Consider the following 21,486-nt stretch of genomic DNA (forward strand, 5'->3'; position numbering starts at 1 on the left):
ATGGATGTTGAATTTTATCAAATGTTGAGTGTTGAATTTTATAAATGCCTTTTCTACATCTATTGAGATGATCATGCGATTTTTGTCTCTTTTTTTGTTCATGTGGTTGATTTGCATATGTTGAACCATTGTAACACTGGAATGAGTCCAACTTGATCATGGTGTATGATACTTTTTATGTATCGTTGGATTTGGTTTGCCAGTATTTGTTGAAGATTTTTATATCTATATTCATCAAAGATTGTGACCTGTACTTTTTTCTGTAGTGTCTTTTTCTGGTTTTGGTATTAGGATTATGGTGGCTTCATAGAATGATTTTAAGAGCGTACCCTCCTCTTCAATCTTCTGGAACAGTTTGAAAAGGATAGATATAAGTTCTTCTTTGTATGTTTGGTAGAATTCCCCGTGAAGCCATCTGGTCCTGGGCTTTTGTTTGCAGGCAGTTTTTATTATTATTATTATTGATTCCTTTTCATTTCTAGTGATTGGTCTGTTCAAATTATCTGTTTCTTCTTTAGTCGACTTTGGCAGGCTGTATGTGTCTAGAAATTTATCTGTTTCTTCTAGGTTTCTAATTAGTTGGCATATAAACCGTTCATAGTATTCTCTTATGATTTTTTGTATTTCTGTACTATCAGTTGTTATTTCTCCTCATTCATTTCTTATTTTATTTGGGTCCTCTCCTTCTTGTTGAGCCTGGCTAGAGGTTTGTCCATCTTGTCTATCTTAAAAAAAAAAAAAAATACTCCACAGCTCTTGGTTTCATTGATCTTTCCTATTTTTTAATCCCTTTTTTTCCTCTCTGATATTTATTTCCTTCCTTCCACTGATTTTGGGGTTTTGTTTGTTCATTTTTCTAATTCTTTTAGGTGGTAGTTTAAGTTGTTTGAGATTTTTCTTGTCTCTTGAGGAAGGCCTGTATTGCTAAGAGCTTTCCTGGTGGAGCTGCTCTTGCTGCATCCCATAGATATTGTAAGGTAGTGTGTTTGTTGTCGTTTGTCTTGAGGTATTTTCCGACTTCCTCTTTGATTTCATCATTGACCCATTGGTTTTTTAGTAGCATGTTTAGTCTGTATGTGATTGTTTTGGTTTTTTTATCCTCCCTATTTATCTTTCTGTGGTTGATTAGTAGTTTCATACCACTGTGGTCAGAAAAGATGCTTGAAATAATTTCTATCCTCTTAAATTTGCTGAGGCTTGTTTTGTGTCCAAGTATGTGGTCTGTCCTAGAGGATATTCCATGTGTGCTTGAAAAGAATGTGTATTCTGGGTTTTTTGGATGTAGTGTCCTGTAGGAATCAGTTAATAGACCAACTGGTCTATTGTGTCATTTAGGTTCTTTGTCATCTTACTGATTTTTCTGTCTGGAAGATCTGTCCATTGATGTCAGTGGGGTGTTAAAATCTCCTATTACTGTATTCCTGTCGATTTCTCCCTTTATGTCTGTCAGTATTTTTTATATATTTTTTGCTCCTGTATTAGCTGCATATATGTTAACAAGTGTAATATCCTCTCTTGTATTGATCCCTATCATTATATATAATGTCCATGTCTCTCTTTATAGACTTTGTTTTAAAGTCTATTTTGTTTAATATGAGTATTGAGACCCCCGCTTCCTTGTCATTTCCGTTTGTATGAAATATCTTTTCCATTCCCTCACTTTCAATCTATGTGTGTCTTTCACCCTAAAGGGATTCTCTTTTAGGAAGGATATTGTGGGTTCTTTCTTAATCCAATCTGCCTCTCTGTATTTTGATTGGAGCATTTAGTCCATTGACCTTTAAAGTAATTATTGATAAGTATATATTTATTGCCATTTTTAAATCTTGTTTTCTAGTTGATTTTGTAGTTTTGTCCCTTCTTTTTGTTTTTCCTTTTGTAGTTTGATGGTTTTCTTTTGTATTATGCTTGAGTTCCTGTCTTTATGGTTTTTGTGAATCTTGTGTGTTTTTGATTTGTGGTTACCCTGGTTTTCAAGGACATTAACTCGTAACTCTACCTACCTCCTTTAGATAGTCATCAGTTCAAACATATTCTAAAAGATCTACAGGTTTTTACTCCCCTTCCCCACATTTTGTGATTTTGATGTCCTATTTTACATCTTCATGTTTATCCTTTTGCTGTTAATTGTTATAATCACTTCTACAAAATTTTTTACTGGTTTTTAATCTATGTGCTAGTTTATTTAAATGATCTTCAATTCTTTTATATATTTGCCTTTCCTATTGTTTTTTTTCCCTTTCTTATAGATTCTTGCTGCTTTTCTATTTAAGATGACCTTTCAATATTTCTTTTAGGTTGGGTTTAGTATTGCTGTATCCTTTTAGTTTTTGTTTGCCTGAGAAGTTCTTTATCAAGACTCCGTCTATCCTAAATGATGATATTGCTGGGTAAAGTATCCTGTGTTGCAGGTTTTTCCCTTTTAGTGTTCTGAGTATGTCTTGCCACTCCCTTCTGGCCTGCAATGTTTCTGTAAAGCTGAGAAATCAGCTTTAAGGGGTTTCCCTTGTAACTGACTCTTTGTTTTTCTCTTGCTGCCTTTAGAATCTGTTTAACTTTTGCCATTTTAATTATGCTATGTCTTGAGGTGGATCTGCTTGGGTTCTTCTTGTTTGGGACCCTCTGTGCTTCCTGTACATGGTTATCTATTCCCTTCTTTAGTTTTGGAAAGTCTTCAGCCACAGTTTCTTCAAGTACATCTTTGACCCCCTTCTCTCTTTCTCCTCCTTCTGGATCCTGTATTATGCATAGGTAGGCACACTTTATATTATCCCATAGATCTCATCTCTTGCTTTCACTTTTTTTTTTTATTCATCTTCTGCCTGCTGCTCTGATTGGGTGATTTCCATTATTCTATCTTCCAAATTAATTATTCACTCTTCTGCATTATTCAGTCTGTTATTCATTGCTTCTAGATTGGCTTTTACCTTGGCAATCGAGTTGTCTAATTTTGATTGGTTCTTCTTTATAGTGTTTAGTTCCTTGTTACAGTGATGTGCATTTCCATTGATAATCTTTCTTAATTCCTTTCAAATTTGTATTACCTCCTTTTTGAACTCAGAGCTTATACTGGTGAAGTCTGTTTCCTTTTTGTTCTTTCAGAGAATTTCTCATTTTAATTGGGAATGGTTCCTCTTACTCTTTTTTACCTTCATTTTACTTGACTTTCTCTGTCACCATGAATCTAGGAAAAACCATTATCTACTGTGGTCTTGAAGGGCTGTTTTTATGTGCGAGCATTCCTGTGTAGACTATGTCCAATACTTTTGGTGCAAAGGCTGCTTTTGGTCTGAATGACAGCCACATCTTTCCTCGGAGTATGCTACCCATTATCCCCTTGATAGGCAGTGTGGATGGTGTTGTGATATCCAGAACCTGCACTGGATGTTAGGTGGGGCCGCCTCTGTGCTCCGTAGCTGTTACCTTCCTGTCGCAGGTGGAGTATGATCCCTACTTTTTGGAGTAGAAGCCATGAAGGTCAAGTTTGATAAGGCTGCATTACCCTTCACCGTTGGTGGGAATGTAAATTGATAGAGCCACTACAGAGAACAGTATGGGGGTTCCTTAAAAAACTCAAAATGGAATTACCATATGACCCAGCAAGCCCACTACTGGGCGTATACCCTGAGAAAACCGTAATTCCCAAAGACACATACACCCCAGTGTTCATTGCAGCACTAATTACAATAACCAGGTCATGGAAGCAACCTAAGTGCCCATCGACAGAGGAGTGGATAAAGATGTGGTACATATGTACAATGGAGTATTACTGAGCCATAAAAGGGAATGAAATTGGGTCATTTGTAGAGATTTGTAGAGATGGACCTAGAGAATGTCATACAGAGTGAAGTAAGTCAGAAAGAGAAAAACAAATATATATTAATGCATATATGTGGAATCTAGAAAAATGGTACAGATGAACCTATTTGTAGGGCAAGAATAGAGACGTAGACATAGAGAATGGACATGTGGACATGGGGGTAAGGGGAGGGTGGGACAAATTGGGAGATTAGGTTTCCCGTACATACGCTACCGTGTGTAACATAGGTAGCTAGTGGGCACCTGCTGTAGAGCACAGGGAGCTCAGCTCAGTGCTCTGTGACGACCTAGCTCGGTGGGATGGGGGGGTGGGAGGGAGGTCCAAGAGGGAGGGGATATAGGTATACATAGAGCTGATGCACTTCATTGTATAGCAGAGACTAACACAACACTGTAAAGCAATTTTAGTCTAGTAAGAAAACAAAAAAAGCAAAGACAAAAAAATGGATGCATTACCCTTAAGTGCGTGCTCTGTCCCCAAAGAGGTGAGCACAGAAGCCCGTGAGGCCCGTGTGGTCACTGCAACCTATCCACTGCCCGGGGCAGGCATCTGCAGTTCTGTCCAAAAGTAGCCCAAGGTCATGTCCATTTCTCCCTTGTGTGCATTCCAGTTATGGTGCTGGGCTGGGCTGGGGGGCTGAGGCATCAGGCTGCAGGAATCAAGGTGATTGGTGTGCCAGCTACGACCTGGGCTGCCTCTGTGGTCGGGCTGTCCCAGGACCTGTCTGTCCCAGATCAGGCTGCAAGCTACAGTACGCGTGCGTGGAACCGGACTGCTCCCACCGGGAAAGGAATCGCTGTGTACTCCTCCCCAGGGGCTGACAGCTGGACGCGTGAGATTCCCTGGTGCCACCTGCCACATGGTGAGCACATGCCAACAAAGTCCACTGCTGCTGGACCCACCCCTGGGCGGCTCCCCTGCTCAGCAGGGACTGATAGTAGGCTCTGAGGTCAGCCTCACCCCTGCTGTGCACATGCTCACAAAATCTGCTGGCTGCCCACTGTGCAAACACTGATACTGGGGTCCAAGGGGGGCCAGACCCCACCCCAGGCCGCCCAGGCCGTCTCCATGCAGCTAGACAGAGTCCTCTCGCAGGACCCAGACTCCTGAGTATCAGTGCCTAGCTGCTGCGTGTACTAGCAGCCCCACATGGCGCATTTTGGTCTGGGAAGTGCAGGGCAGTGAGACAGCTGTCAGCATCCGTCTCTCTCTCTGCCCTGATGGCCAGCAAGCCAGCATGCGTGCATTCCTCATAAGCAGTGTCCAGGCTCCTGCAGCCCCTCTATCTGTCCCAGTTGACTTCCCAGCAAGCAAGGGGCTTCACAGGGCAAGGGCTTACCCATGAAGACCATCCCTTCTTCACAGATCCCTCCCAAGGCGCCAGTCCCATCCTGATGCCTTTTCTTCATCCTACCCAGTCATGTGGGATCTTTCTTGCAGCTATAGTTGTGTAAGAGATCTTCTGCCAGTTTCCAGTTTGTTTTCTGTGAGAATTGTTCCACATGTAGATGTATTTTTGTATTTTTAATGTGTTTGTGGGGGAAGGTGAGCCCTAGATCCTCCTACTCCGCCACCTTGATCCACCTCCAGAAACATGGTGGTTTTGACGGATACTCACAGAATTCCATTTGCATTTAATGAACGTAAATTCAGTGCTCTCGCTGAATCTGCAATAAACAGTGTTTCCGTTGTGTAATACCGGTTCAACCCAACATGTTTAAAATGCATTTTTACAAAATTACATACAGAGTTAAATTCGAAACCATTGTCCTTATAGGAGGGAAGCCTCCAACAATATCATAGTTTTCTCTAGAGCCAGAAAAACGCCACAACATGTTTTAATACGAGGAATTCCATGTTATGAAGTATTACACATTATTAGGAAGAGTAGAAAGTTTTCTGTTTAGGAAGTTTTACATTTTTCTCACATTTTTGTGATGGTTTCACTAATGTAGTAAAATTGTACCTTAACATATGGGCAGTGACATTCAGTCAACACTGATTATGGGGATTTAATTATAATAACGACTGTGGGATTCAATAACTGTAATTCATAAGGGTGCCAGCAGTTCTACAGGATGTGAATGTTCATCTAAAGATTTTACTTTAGAACCAGATTCTAGAAACATTTTCATATGCACAGCACTTGTGCTCTGATTGATTTGACATGCTGTAAATGACAGACCGTTGCAGGCCTTCCATGGGTGGAATTTTTTCTTTTTTGATATTTAAAAAAAATAAGTTGTTCCAAAGAAAGAAACATGTGTTAAGTGGTTTACTGTCTTATAATAAACTCTTTGTAAAACTTTACATAATTTATGGTGCTTGGAAGATCGAATATAGACTCACATCATTCATGCCCATTGAGATTCAAGTTACTTAAGGATTATAGAGTATATATTTCCATCTTGAAACAAAACACACTGAAGCCTTTATGTATTTTATACAGGTCTTCTCCAACTTACTGTTAAATGAACTTAAAAACTTAAAAGTATCTAATTGCATTTATAAATTCAAGATATAAAGAAATCACCATTTATCACTATTAAAAATGAACATAGCTTTTCTCATTGTAATAGGCACAATTTCCTTAGAAATACCAATACCTCCAAATTCAAGGTGGTGTGTGATTCATTATTTGATACCTTATATACCCTTAAAAACTGTTAAAAATCTATAAAAACAACCACCACTTTCTACCACTTTGTAGAAAGCTAAAAATGAGCAGTGTAAACTCCAAGTGTGTAGGTTCCATTTCTAACCAGAAGCTCTCCATTCCCCAAAATGTCTTCAGACAAGTGTACGCTTCTGTGTGGGTGAGAGAGGACTTGAAGTCTTAGGTTGACTGTCGGGCGTCTTGGTCCTCGAGTCGGTCATGAGTGTATAGTGAACAGAGGACAAGCGCATTGATCAGTGTTCCAGTTAATGAGTGCAGAGGACCAGAACATGTGGATAACCCTTTAAGTTCCTTGAGGCTGCTACAACAAGATGCCACGGGCTGTTGCATAAACAACAGCAATTTAATTTAGTTCTAGAGACTGGAAGTCCGCCATCAAGACGGTGGCAGGTTCAGGGTCTGGTAGAACCTGCCTCGTGGTTCATAGAAGGTGTCTTCTCGCCGTGTCTGCACATGGGGGAAGATAGGAGGGGGCTCTCTGGGGTCTCTTTTATAAAGACAGTAATCCCATCCATGAGGGCTCCACACTCACGACCTCATCACCTCCCAAAGGCCCGTCCTCCTAATACCATCACACTGAGGCGGTTAGGTCTCAACATAAGGGTTTTGTGGGGACCTACAGGTGAGAGCATGCAACCCATGGATCCCCGAAATTTATGTCCTTTTCACATGTCATCCACTCAATTGAAGTCCCATCTACATCTGATTTAGATGACATTTAGGATTCACCCTGAGGCAAATTCCTTGCCAGCTGTGAATCTGTGAAATTTAACTTTACGAGCTTTCAAATTACAGTGGTGGGACAGACATAAGGTAGGTATTCCCATTTCAAAAGGGAGAAATAGGAAAGAAGGGAGGAGTGACAAATCCCCAGCAAGTCTGAAATCCAACAGGGCAAATTCCCTTAGACCTTAAGGCTTGAGAATAATCCTCCTTAGTTCATGCTATACCTCCAGGAACAATGGGGCGGGTCGGTGTTTTGCCCCTGTAGCTTTGCCCTTCAAGGGTTGGTCACATGACAGCGGGATTATTGCCATTAGTTCTGGGTTCCATTGTTGAAGAAGGGTTTGGGTCAAATGTTCAGACCATCAGATGGGAAAAAGCAAGGAAGCTAAGTCATTTCATATGTGAGATAGTCTGAGGTAGAGATATTCAGTCTGGTGAAGTGGGGATATGGTACCCTGTTTTCCAATAGTTGAGTCATGTTTACACATAAATGATTAGATTATTTCTCTAGCAGTCGTATCTCCTGGGAAAGTAAGAGGAAGGAGATAATTGCACAGACCAGGTTCAGACTTACCCGGTGATGGAGAGCTTACCTCTGGAAGTTGTAAGAATTCCCTCCCAGAAGCTGTTTGAGAAAAAGTTGCTGAGTCATTTGGGAGAATTTTCTTGAAAGTATCAATTTTCTCGAGGAATGGTTGGCCGAACTGAACTCTGTATTCTCTCTTATGCTTAGATTCTCTGCAGTTTCAATTTGTTCTCAACTAACAACTTTGAAAGGATAGTATCACCCATCTCAACCTTGGGCTATGTAACAGTAGAATGTCTGTTAACATCTTCCCTTTTTCATGCCACATACAGCACTACTTTTCACTGTCAGGTAATTACTGAATTTCTATTTACTTTCTAGTCTGTGATGATCATAGATTCAAGTCTTTCCAACACCTGCCTATCTGTATATTCAGTACCTTTGGGCGTCTTAATTGTTCCAATGCACCCATTTGTGTTTTAACTATTTTCACCAAATTTAGGAATAACCATGTTGACTCAGCATTTTAGCCTTCAAAGAATCCATTTCTTGCTCAAAAAATAGACACATGCATACACAAGACGTATTCGGTCATTATTGAGAATGCTCCAATTAAGTGGAAAACGATTTCTTCAAATAGTTTCGTCAAAACTATTTCTTGCTTTTCTTTTAGGATGTGGGAAATTAATAAGAATTACACAAATAAAAATGTCTAGACATACAATCAGCTTAAGACCTTTCAGAAAGTTATTCCATGACCTAAACACAACTTTGCATAAAAGAGCAACAACTATAGAGTAGCTGCTGGGAGGGGAAAGTATAATAGTATAATTGATTAAAATAGAATAAAATAGTCAGCTTTTAATTAGCTTGACTATGGGACAGAATGTGATCAGATTTGCTGTAGACGGTCTACAAGTAGTCGTGCATATACTTCACGCATATGAGTCACAAAAATTAGGAGAATGTTTAACACAGAAATGTGTGAGAGCATCCTCAGCTATCACATGGGACTTGATGGTAGCCTGTCACGTAGCACAGAATTCTGATTCTTTTTGTTTCCACCCTTTTCCACACATCCTCTTTTTTTTAATTGGGGTATAGTTGCTTTACAATGCTGTATTAGTTTCTACTGTACAGCGAAGTGAAGTAGAGTTCCCTGTGCTATACAGCAGGTTCTCATTAGGTACCTATTGCATACATAGTAGTGTATATATGTCCATCCCAATCTCCCAATTCATCCCACCCCCGCCCCATCTTTTAATCTCTTAGCTATACAGTAACACAGCTAGGATCATGACGTTGACCTTCGCATTTCATTGAGATATACTCTGATATCCACAATATAATTCTGATTATGAGGTTAACAAAAAAATATTTAAAAACAAAGAAAGTCGTGGTAGTAGCACACTGACAGCGGAGTCATGCCATCTCATTGAGATTCACACGCCAGGTATATTTAGAGACATCAGGTATCCTCAGAAACATCAAGCACTTAAAAAAACTCACAACCTTCCTATGAGTTTACTTTTAATCAGTCTCTTGGTGGAACGAGCAGGAAGCACCAAACTCACATTTCCAGGCAGGTATTTTAATTAGTGTTCCAGATACTTAACTTATCTGAGAAACCATTCAGATGTACTCTACAGCTTTCATTTTTTAAAAATTAATTAATTAATTTTTGTCTGCGTTGGGTCTTCGTTGCTGCGTGCAGCCTTTCTCTAGTTGTAGCGAGCAGGGACTACTCTTCGTTGCGGTGTGCAGGCTTATTGCGATGGCTTCTCTTATTGCGGAGCCTGGGTTCTAGGCACGTGAGCTCAGTAGTTGTGGCTTGTGGGCTCTAGAGCGCAGGCTCAGTAGTTGTGGCGCACGGGCTTCATTGCTCCATGGCATGTGGGATCTTCCCGGACCAGGGCTTGAACCCATGTCCCCTGTATTGGCAGGCGGATTCTTAACCACTGTGCCACCAGGGAAGTCCCTAATATGGTTTTAAAAGGAGGATAATGCTGCAGTTAGCAAATTAAAATAATATAAATATGTAGTTTATATGTGTATGGTACTTTCATAAGGTAAATCTTTATAAGTATAAATTTATACACTGCCAAATTATAAAATAGTAGTCCATATTCAGTTAACATATCAGTATATTTTCATGGATAAATGAAATATTAAAATAATTAAACTTATTTGAAATTGATCCAAAGATTAAAGTCATATTAAAGTCATATAAATGTTTACAGAGAATTGAAATAACATAAAATAATTTACAAAACACTTTATCTCCCTAAATTAAAAGAAATGGGGGGAGGAGGAAAGTCAGATTTTTTAAAGATTATTATTATTATTTCACATCTTTATTGGAGTATAATTGCTTTACAATGGTGTGTTAGTTTCTGCTTTATAACAAAGTGAATCAGCTATACATATACATATACATATAAACCCATATCTCCTCCCTCTTGCTTCTCCCTCTCTCCCACCCTCCCTATCCCACCCTTCTAGGTGGTCACAAAGCACGGAGCTGATCTCCCTGTGCTATGCAGCTGCTTCCCACTAGCTATCTATTTTACGTTTGGTAGTGTATATATGTCCATGCCACTGTCTCACTTTGTCCCAGCTTACCCTTCTCCCTCCCCGTATCCTCAAGTCCATTCTCTAGTAGATCCTTATTTCCGTCTTGCCCCTAGGTTCTTCATGAACATTTTTGTTTGTTTGCTTTTTAGATTCCATATATATGTGTTAGCATACGGTATTTGTTTTCTCTTTCTGACTTACTTCACTCTGTATGACAGACTCTAGGTCCATCCACCTCACTACAAATAACTCAATTTCGTTTCCTTTTATGGCTGAGTAATATTCCATTGTATATATATATGTGCCACATCTTCTTTATCCATTCATCTGTTGATGGACACTTAGGTTGCTTCCATGTCCTGGCTATTGTAAATGGAGCTGCAATGAACATTGTGGTACATGATTCTTTTTGAATTATGGTTTTCTCAGGGTATATGCCCAGTAGAGAGATTGCTGGGTCATATGGTAGTCCTATTTTTCGTTTTTTAAGGAACCTCCATACTGTTCTGCATAGTGGCTGTATCAATTTACATTCCCACCAACAGTGGAAGAGGATTCCCTTTTCTCCGTAAGGTCTCCAGCATTTATTGTTTGTAGATTTTTTGATGAGGGCCATTCTGACTGGTGTGAGATGATATCTCATTGTAGCTTTGATTTGCATTTCTCTAATGATTAATGATGTTGAGTACTCTTTCATGTGTTTGTTGGCAATCTGTATATCTTCTTTGGAGAAATGTCTATTTAGGTCTTCTGCCCATTTTTGGATTGGGTTTTTTGTTTGTTATTGAGCTTCATGAGCTGTTTGCAAATTTTGGAGATTAATCCTTTGTCAGTTGCTTCATTTGCAAATATTTTCTCCCATTCTGAGGGTTGTCTTTTCATCTTGTTTATGGTTTCCTTTGCTGTGCAAAAGCTTTGAAGTTTCATTAGGTCCCATTTGTTTATTTTTGTTTTTATTTCCATTTCTGTAGTAGGTGGGTCAAAAAGGATCTTGCTGTGATTTATGTCATAGAGTGTTCTGCCTATGTTTTCCTCTAAGAGTTTGATAGTGTCTGGCCTTACATTTAGGTCTTTGATCCATTTGGAGTTTATTTTTGTGTATGGTGTTAGGGAGTGTTCTAATTTCATTCTTTTACATGTAGCTCCCCAGTTTTTTCAGCACCACTTATTGAAGAGGCTGTCTTTTCTCCACTGTATATTCTTGCCTCCTTTGTAAAGGATCAGGTGACCATATGTGCATTGGTTTTATATTCTTGCCTCCTTTGTCAAAGATCAGGTGACCATATGTGCATGGGCTTATCTCTGGGCTTTCTATCCTGTTCCATTGGTCTATCTTTCTGTTTTTGTGCCGGTACCATACTATGTTGATTACTGTAGCTTTGTAATATAGTCTGAAGTCAGGGAGCCTGATTCCTCCAGCTCTGCTTTTCTTAAGATTGCTTTGGCTATTTGGGGTCTTTTGTGTTTCCATACAAATTGTGCAATTTTTTGTTCTAGTTCTATGAAAAATGCCAGTAGTAGTTTGACAGGGATTGCATTGAATCTGTACATTGCTTTGGGTAGTATAGTCATTTTCACAATGTTGATTCTTCCAATCCAAGAACATGGTATATCTCACCATGTGTTTGTATCATCTTTAATATCTTTCATCAGTGTCTTATAATTTTCTGCATACAGGTCTTTTGTCTCCTTAGGTAGGTTTATTCCTAGATATTTTATTCTTTTTGTTGCAATGGCAAATGGGAGTGTTTTCTTAATTTCACTTTCAGATTTTTCATCATCAGTGTATAGGAATGCAAGAGATTCCTGTGCATTACTTTTGTATCCTGCTACTTTACAAAATCCATTGATTAGCTCTAGTAGTTTTCTGGTAGCATCTTTAGGATTCTCTATGTATAGTATCATGTAATCTGCAAACAGTGACAGCTTTACTTCTTTTCCGATTTGGATTCCTTTTCTTCTCTGATTGCTGTGACTAAAACTTCCAAAACTATGTTGAATAAGAGTGGTGAGAGTGGGCAACCTTGTCTTGTTCCTGATCTTAGTGGAAATGCTTTCTGTGTTTCACCATTGAGGACGATGTTGGCTGTGGGTTTGTCATCCATGGCCTTTGTTATGTTGAGGTAAGTTCCCTCTATGCCTACTTTCTGCAGGGTTTTATCAAAATGGGTGTTGAATTTTGTCGAGAGCTTTCTCGGCATCTATTGAGATGACCATATGGTTTTTCTCCTTCAGTTTGTTGATATGGTGTATCACATTGATTGATTTGCGTATGTTGAAGAATCCTGGCATTCCTGGGATAAACTGCACTTGATCACGGTGTATGGTCCTTTTAATGTGCTGTTGGATTCTGTTTGCTAGTATTTTGTTGAGGACTTCTGCATCTGTGTTCATCAGTGATATTGGCCTGTAGTTTTCTTTCTTTGTGACCTCTTTGTCTGGTTTTCGTATCAGGGTGAAGGTGGCCTCATAGAATGAGTTTGGGAGTGTTCCTCCCTCTGGTATATTTTGGAAGAGTTTGAGAAGGAAAGGTGTTAGCTGTTCTCCAAATGTTTGATAGAATTCGCCTGTGAAGCCATCTGGTCCTGGGCTTTTGTTTGTTGGAAGATTTTTAATCACAGTTTCAATATCATTGCTTGTGTTCAGTCTGTTCCTGTTTTCTATTTCTTCTTGGTTCAGTCTCAGAAGATTTTGCATTTCTAAGAATTTGTCCATTTCCTCCAGGTTGTCCATTTTATTGGCGTAGAGTTGCTTGTAGTAATCTCCCATGATCCTTTGTATTTCTGCAGTGTCAGTTTTTACCTCTCCTTTTTCATTTCTAATTCTATTGATTTGAGTCTTCTCCCTTTTTTTCCTGATGAGTCTGGCTAATGGTTTATCAATGTTGTTTATCTTCTCAAAGAACCAGCTTTTAGTTTTATTAATCTCTGCTATCATTTCCTTCATTTCCTTTTCATTGATTGCTGATCTGATCTTTATGATTTATTTCCTTCTGCTATCTTTGGGGTTTCTTTGTTACTTTTTCTCTAATTGCTTTAGGTGTAAGGTTAGCATGTTTATTTGAGATGTTTCTTGTTTCTTAAGGTGGGATTGTATTGGTATAAACTTCCCTCTTAGAACTGCTTTTGCTGCCTCCCATAGGTTTTGCGTCGTTGTGTTTTCATTGTCATTTGTTTCTAGGTATTTTTTGATTTCCTCTTTGATTTCTTCAGTGATCTCTTGGTTATTAAGTAGTGTATCGTTTAACCTCCATGTGTTTGTATTTTTTTACAGATTTCTTCCTGTAATTGATACCTAGTCTCGTAGCATTGTGGTCGGAAAAGATACTTGATACAATTTCAGTTTTCTTAAATTTACCAAGGCTGATTTGTGACCCAAGATATGATCTATCCTGGAGAACGTTCCATGAGCACTTGAGAAGAAAGTGTCTTCTGTTGTTTTTGGATGGAATGTCCTATAAATATCAATTAAGTCCATCTTGTTTAATGTATCATTTAAAGCTTGTGTTTCCTTATTTATTTTCATTTTGGATGATCTGTCCATTGGTGAAAGTGGGGTGTCAAAGTCCCCTACTATGAATGTGTTACTGTCGATTTCCCCTTTTATGGCTGTTAGTGTTTGCCTTATGTACTGAGGTGCTCCTATGTTGGGTGCATAAATATTTACAATTGTTATATCTTCTTCTTGGATCGATCCCTTGATCATTATGTAGTATCCTTCTTTGTCTCTTGTAATAATCTTTGTTTTAAAGTTTATTTTGTCTGATATGAGAATTGCTGCTCCAGCTTTCTTTTGATGTCCATTTGCATGGAATATCTTTTCCATCCCCTCACTTTCAGTCTGTGTGTGTCCCTAGGTCTGAAGTGGGTCTCTTGTAGACAGCATATATATGGGTCATGTTTTTTTTATCCATTCAGCCATTCTATGTCGTTTGGTTGGAGCATTTAATCCATTTACATTTAAGGTAATTATCGTTATGTATGTTCCTATTACCATTTTCTTAATTGTTTTGGGTTTGTTATTGTAGGTCTTTTCCTTCTCTTGTGTTTCCTGCCTAGGGAAGTTCCTTTAGCATTTGTTGTAAAGCTAGTTTGGTGGTGCTGATTTCTCTTAGCTTTTGCTTGTCTGTAAAGGTTTTAATTTCTCCATCAAATCTGATAGAGATCCTTGCTGGGTAGAGTAATCTTGGTTGTAGCTTTTTCCCTTTCATCACTTTAAATATGTCCTGCCAGTCCCTTCTGGCTTGCAGAGTTTCTGCTGAAAGCTGTTAACCTTATGGGGATTCCCTTGTGTGTTATTTGTTGTTTTTCCCTTGCTGCTTTTAATATGTTTTCTTTGTTTTTAATTTTTGATTGTTTGATTAATATGTGTCTTGGCATGTTTGTCCTTGGAATTATCCTGTATGGGACTCTATGTGCTTCCTGGACTTGATTAACTACTTCCTTTCCCATATTAGGGAACTTTTCAACTATAATATCTTCAAATATTTTCTCAGTACCTTTCTTTTTCTTCTCCTGGGATGCCTATAATTCGAATGTTTGTGCATTTAATGTTGTTCCAGAGGTCTCTGAGACTGTCCTCAATTCTTTTCATTCTTTTTTCTTTATTCTGCTCTGCAGTAGTTATTTCCACTATTTTATCTTCCAGGTCACTTATCTGTTCTTCTGCCTCAGTTATTCTGCTACTGATCCCATCTAGAGAATTTTCAATTTCATTTATTGTGTTGTTCATCACTGTTTGTTTGCTCTTTAGTTCTTCTAGGTCCTTGTTAAACGTTTCTTTTATGTTCTCCATTTTATTTCCAAGATTTTGGCTCATCTTTACTATCATTACTCTGAATTCTTTTTCAGGTAGACTTCCTATTTCCTCTTCACTTGTTAGGTCTGGTGGGTTTTTATCTTGCTCCTTTATCTGCTGTGTGTTTCTCTGTCTTCTCATTTTGCTTAACTTACTGTGTTTGGGGTCTCCTTTTCGCAGGCTGCAGGTTCGTATTTCCTCTTGTTTTTGGTGTCTGCCCCCACTGGCTAAGGTTGGTTCAGTGGGTTGTGTAGGCTTCCTGGTGGATGGGACTAGTACCTGTGTTCTGGTGGGTGAGGCTGGATCTTGTCTTTCTGGTGGGCAGGTCCATGTCTGGTGGTGTGTTTTAGGGTGTCTGTGGCCTTATTTTGATTTTAGGCAGCTCTGTGCTAATGGATGGGGTTGTATTCCTGTCTTGCTAGTTGTTTGGCATAGGGTGTCCAGCACTATAGCTTACTGGTCATTGAGTAGAGCTGGGTCTTGGCGTTGAGATGGAGATCTCTGGGTGATTTTCACCATTTGATATTACGTGGAGCTGGGAGGTCTCTTGTGGACCAATGTCCTGAACTTGGCTCTCCGATGTCCTGAACTTGGCTCTCCCATGTCAGAGGCACAGCCCTGACGACTGGCTGGAGCACCAAAGGCTGTCCTCCACACAGCTCAGAATAAAAGGGAGAAAAGAAAGAAAGAAAGAAGATAAAATAAAATAAAATAAAGTTATTAAAATAAAAAATAATTATTAAAAAAAAATTTTTAAATAATAGAAAGAAGATAGCAACCAAACCAAAAAACAAATCCACCAATGATAACAAGTTCTAAAAACTATACTAAAAAAAAAAGGGGACAGACAGAACCCTAGGGCAAATGGTAAAAGCAAAACTATACAGACAAAAATCACACACAGAAGCATACAGATACACCCTCATAAAAAAAGAAAAAGTGAAAAAAATATATATATATTGTTGCTCCCAAAGTCCAGGGCCTCAATTTTCGCATAATTCCTTGTCTATTCAAGTTTCCCACAGATGCAGGTACATCAAGTTGATTGTGGAGCTTTAATCCTGAGGCTCCTGAGGCTCCTGGGAGGGATTTCCCTTTCTCTTCTGTGTTCACACAAATCCCGGGGTTCAGCTTTGGATTTGGCCCTGCCTCTGCGTGTAGGTCGCGTGAGGGCGTTTGTTCTTCGCTTAGACAGGATGGGGTTAAAGGAGCCGCTGATTCGGGGGCTATGGCTCACTCAGGCCGGGGGGAGGGAGGGGCACGGAGTGCGGGGCGGGCCTGCGGCGGCAGAGGGCGGCAGGACGTTGCACCAGCCTGAGGCACACCGTGCGTTCTCCCGGGGAAGTTGTCCCTGGATCCCGGGACCCTGGCAGTGGCGGGCTGCACAGGCTCCCCGGAAGGGGGGTGTGGACAGTGACCTGTGCTCGCACACAGGCTTCTTGGTGGCGGCAGCAGCAGCCTTAGCGTCTCGTGCCCGTCTCTGGGGTCCACGCTGTTAGCCGCGGCTCGCGCCCGTCTCTGGAGTTCCTTTAAGCAGCGCTCTCAATCCCCTCTCCTCTCGCACCAGGAAACAAAGAGGGAAGAAAAAGTCTCTTGCCTCTTCGGCAGCTCCAGACTTTTCCGTGGACTCCCTCCCGGCCAGCCGTGGTGCACTAACCCCCTGCAGGCTGTGTTCACGCCGCCAACCCCTTTCCTCTCCCTGCGCTCCGACTGAAGCCCGAGCGTCAAATCCCAGCCTCGCCCGTCCCGGCGGGTGAGCAGACAAGCCTCTCGGGCTGGTGAGTGCCGGTCGGCCCTGATCCTCTGTGCGGGAATCTCCCTGCTTTGCCCTCCGCACCCCTGTGACTGCGCTCTCCTCCGCGGCTCCGAAGCTTTTCCCCCTTCGCCTCCCGCAGTCTCCGCCCGCGAAGGGGCTTCCAGTGTGTGGAAATCTTTCCTCCTTCACAGCTCCCTCCCACTGGTGCAGGTCCCATCCCTGTTCTTTTGTCTCTGTTTATTCTTTTTTCTTTTGCCCAACCCAGGTACGTGGCGGGGGTTCTTGCCTTTTGGGAGGCCTGCGGTCTTCTGTCAGCGTTCAGTAGGTGTTCTGTAGGAGTTGTTCCACGTGTAGATGTATTTCTGGTGTATCTGTGGAGAGGAAGGTGATCTCCGCGTCTTACTCTTCCGCCGTCTTAAAGCTCCTTTTAATAGATTATTAAATCTAAGGCTGTTGATATTTAGAATTCAAATTATCTAAGTCTATTGACTATTCTTATTGGAAGTGTATTTTCAACAATGTATGTTAATTCCAAAAAAGACAGGTGTTAACTGGAAAAATATTATTTACGTTTCACAAATTGTCTTAAATGTGTATATTCAGTGAAATGAACACTAATTTGCATTTCTGAGCAAAGTTGGTAGAATTGTCTACTGGGATTTTTATGAAGATGGAGATCCCAAACTTTTCCACGTGGGTTAAGAAAACATTAAATCAATAACCTTTATTTCAGATTGCGCACAGTAAGGATTTCACACATAATTCACTAACTGACTTTTGTTAAAGATATTTTGACAGTTTATTGTGTATGGTCACAAATGTATTTATACCCCCAAGAGTGAATTGCTTGCAGTTATTTAGAAGTAATTAATAATTAGCACAATTTAATTGCTATCTCTTTTGCATGCTGTTTTCTATTTTATTTTGAAGAACATAATAGTTATGGAAAATTAAAACATAAATTATTGAAGCAAATTCAGCATCTACTGAATATTGTTATTTGAAAAATGATAAACAATTTATGGCTATTGACAATTTTTTTAAAGAAAACATACCAGAACTTAGCATATCTTATGATTTATTTTATCAGATAGTATCGATATTTTGAACATTTTGAGCCTGTTTATCATTAACCTCTCTTAGGGGAAATACTTTTATTCTAAATCTATTCAAGTTTTAACTTCATAGAAATAAATTATTTGATATGAAACCCAATGGAAACTTCCGTAGTGGTTATTTTCAATGGCTTTACCCAGCTCTGTGCTGTAATATCTTTTGGTCAAAGGTGATTAGATATGATGCCATTATATTTCCCATGAATATCTTCAAAATTGCTGTAGTTAAAAATGATTCAGAACCATCTAAAACCTGATGCCTATTGTAATCAGACACAGAATCCAGAGAAAAGGTTGGGAATGGCAGGTTTGGGGGAATGAAATAATGAATGGGAATGCTGAGAGTTTTGAGCTGGGCCTAAGGTAGTACTGCACATGCATTTCAGTCTCCTTACATGAATCTCTTTACACTTCCTGGTTAGTTCGTCTTTTTTTTTTTTAAGTAATTTTATTTAATTAATTAATTTATTTTTGTCTGCGTTGGGTCTTCGTTGCTGCGCATGGGCTTTCTCTAGTTGCAACAAGTAGGGGCTACTCTTCGTTGCGGTGCATGGGCTTCTCTTGTTGTGGAGCCCTGGCTCTAGGTGCGCAGGCTTCAGCAGTTGCAGCACGCGGGCTCAGTAGTTGTGGCACACAGGCTCAGTAGTTGTGGCTCATGGCTTAGTTGCTCCGCAGCATGTGGGATCTTCCCACACCAGGGCTCGAACCTGCATCCCCTGCATTGGCATGCGGGTTCTTAACCACTGCGCCACCAGGGAAGTCCCTTAGTTCTTCTTTTGAGGAGATTTGCTATCAGTTTGGACTGGGGAGAGTGGCATGAATACCAGTAACCAGCAAGTTGAAAAATAGGTTCAGTGAGGGAAAATGTGGCTGTTAGGTCGATCCAGCAAAGAAGGGGGTTCTTACAGGGATACGCTCCTCAAATGATTCACATGGGAGTTAAACATGAAGTCTGAGGAAAGAATCACCACCATCAGGAAATAATAAAAATAATGACAATTTATTATACATCTCATCTGTCCCATTTGCTTTATATAAATACCTGTTACCAGAATAAATTGTTTCATCATACCTTAATGGGTTGGAATAAAATATGACAGAATATATCCACTTACCCATAGAGTACACCTCAAATGCAATTTACAGTATTTTCCTTTTCAAATACAAGACTTGGAGTGCAGACTTCAATTCTTGCCAGAGAAGGATCTAATTTTCTAGTAGGAAATATTATCACAGAAAGAAACTACATTGCATCCATTTTCAATTTTTAGATGACATCATATGAAACGTATGACCATCTGTTGAAAATTAAAGAACTGTAACGGGTGAGTAAGACAAACAAATACGTGGACGTACTCCAAATTCATGGTATAGTGCATCATTTCTACACGCAGATCCAAAGTGATATTCATCTATACTTGTTGTAACTTGTTCATCAGCAGTCTGTATGTGTGCAGCTGTTGCTTTTCTCAAGTTAAGGAACAATGTGAAAAGTGTGTATGGACACGTACGTGCTTGAAAACGCTTTCAGGATCTTCCCTGATGTGGAACAATCCTGTAGTAGGAAACGCCACGTGAACATAAAATTTCTATCTGTCCTTCAGTCCAGTGGAAGCAGAGTTCTTTTTCCACGGTGCCATGTTGTATGAAACACATACGGCTTCAACCGTGACAGTCTCACTCTATGTCTTGAGAGTCTCATGGTGTCCAAGACTTTCTGGAATTGAGGTCAGCTGAGGAGACAGCTGCCATCTTTCTTTGGGGAATTTCTGTTGGAGCTCTTTTCAATTATTTATCTTTTTTAAAAAATCTCTTGGAGTAGAGTTGCTTTACAATGTTGTGTTCGTTTCTGCTGTGCAGCAAAGTGAATCCGTTATACATATACATATATCCACTCTTTTTCGAATTTCCTTCCCATTTAGGTCACCACAGAGCATTGAGTAGAGTTCCCTGCGCTCTACAGTAGGTTCTCATTAATTATCTATTTTATACATAGTAGTGTATACCTGTCAATCCCAGTCTCCCCATTCATCCCCCCCGCTTCCCGCTTGGTATCCGTACATTTGTTCTCTACGTCTGTGTCTCTGCTTTGCAGATAGTTCATCTGCACCACTGGAGAAAATATTTGCAGTTATTTATCTTTCTACTTTGTTGTTCACTCTCTGACCGGCAAGTACAGTTGAAGTCATGTAAGTTAAGGGCCCCTATAATGCGGCGCGTATGCGTTCCTCCTTATGCTTTATTCTTCCATCTGCCCGGGTTTCTTCAGTGTGCTCTGACCGCCCTCAGTCTCACAACATATTCCATCTTGCTTGTGACACTGCAGCCACGTTTCTTTTCTGATCTGTGAGGTGCTCTGACTCAGGAATCCGGCTCTTGGCTAATAAACCATGTGTGGCTTTTCAGGCCCTATGGTAGGCAGTGACGAAGGCTCTGCCTAGCAGCCCTCAGGTGGGGAAACTGCCCTCCGCACAGCAGATTGGGTGCCTGGCAGTGCATGGCAGTCTTTGAAGGGTTATAGTTAAGGACTCAGCCCCCTGATGGGCCATGCTGTCATGCACCCTCACGCATAGCTGCATTCCTGGCCCAGGTACCCCCTTTGAAGGCCTCCTCATTGGGGGACCTTGGTGGAGGTTTTCCCGGGTGCCTCTGCTGAGACCCCCTTCTGGAAGGAAGCGGAGTCCTCCAAGACCCTTCCTCTACTCTGACTGAGCACCCAGCCCTCTTCCATCATGGCTCCCCTGCCCTTCCCTCCCCCTAGACCTGAGCCCATAAAACAGCAGAAGCCCTGAGCTTGGGGCTGCCTGGGTAGCGAGACCACCTCCCAAGACCCCAGGTCTATACTGATCGACCTGACCCTCACCCAGCGCCGTTCCATGGGGAAAAATGGAATATGGAGTCTGGCAGTCTCTCCAAATTAGCCTCTTGCTTTTGCTACCGCAGCAAGAGATTAAATGTCCGACTGTTAATTTCACTGGTGCCTTTTGGTCTCAGTGGGCTACTCCAATAACTGGTAGTTCATCTCCGTGCAGCTCCGCTGAGCACCTGACATTTACCTACTGTTCTAACAGCTTTATGCAAGCGGCCCTCTGTCTCCTGGGGCTCGTTGCCTCAGAGTCAACCAACTGTAGATTAAAAATATTTTTTAAAAATTCCAGAAAATTCCCAAAAGCCAAACTAGAATTTGCAGTGTGCTGGCAACAATGTAGAGAGCGTTGACATTGTATTTACAATGATTTACGTAGTATTTACATTGTATTAGGTGGTATAATAATTTAGAGATGATTTAAAGTATACAGGAGGATGTGCATAGGATGCATAGGTTATGTGCAAAGACTACATCATTTTATATAAGGCACTTGAGCGTCCTGAGATTTTTGGTATCGCTGGAGGTCCTGGGACCAAGCCCCCTTGCAGATACTGAGGGACCGCTGTACTTTCAAGCTGAAATTTCAGTTAAGTCAATAAATGCCCAGTAACATAAAATCTTTGGAT

This window comes from Tursiops truncatus, chromosome Y, assembly GCF_011762595.2.
Source record: "Tursiops truncatus isolate mTurTru1 chromosome Y, mTurTru1.mat.Y, whole genome shotgun sequence".
Taxonomy (NCBI): domain Eukaryota; kingdom Metazoa; phylum Chordata; class Mammalia; order Artiodactyla; family Delphinidae; genus Tursiops; species Tursiops truncatus.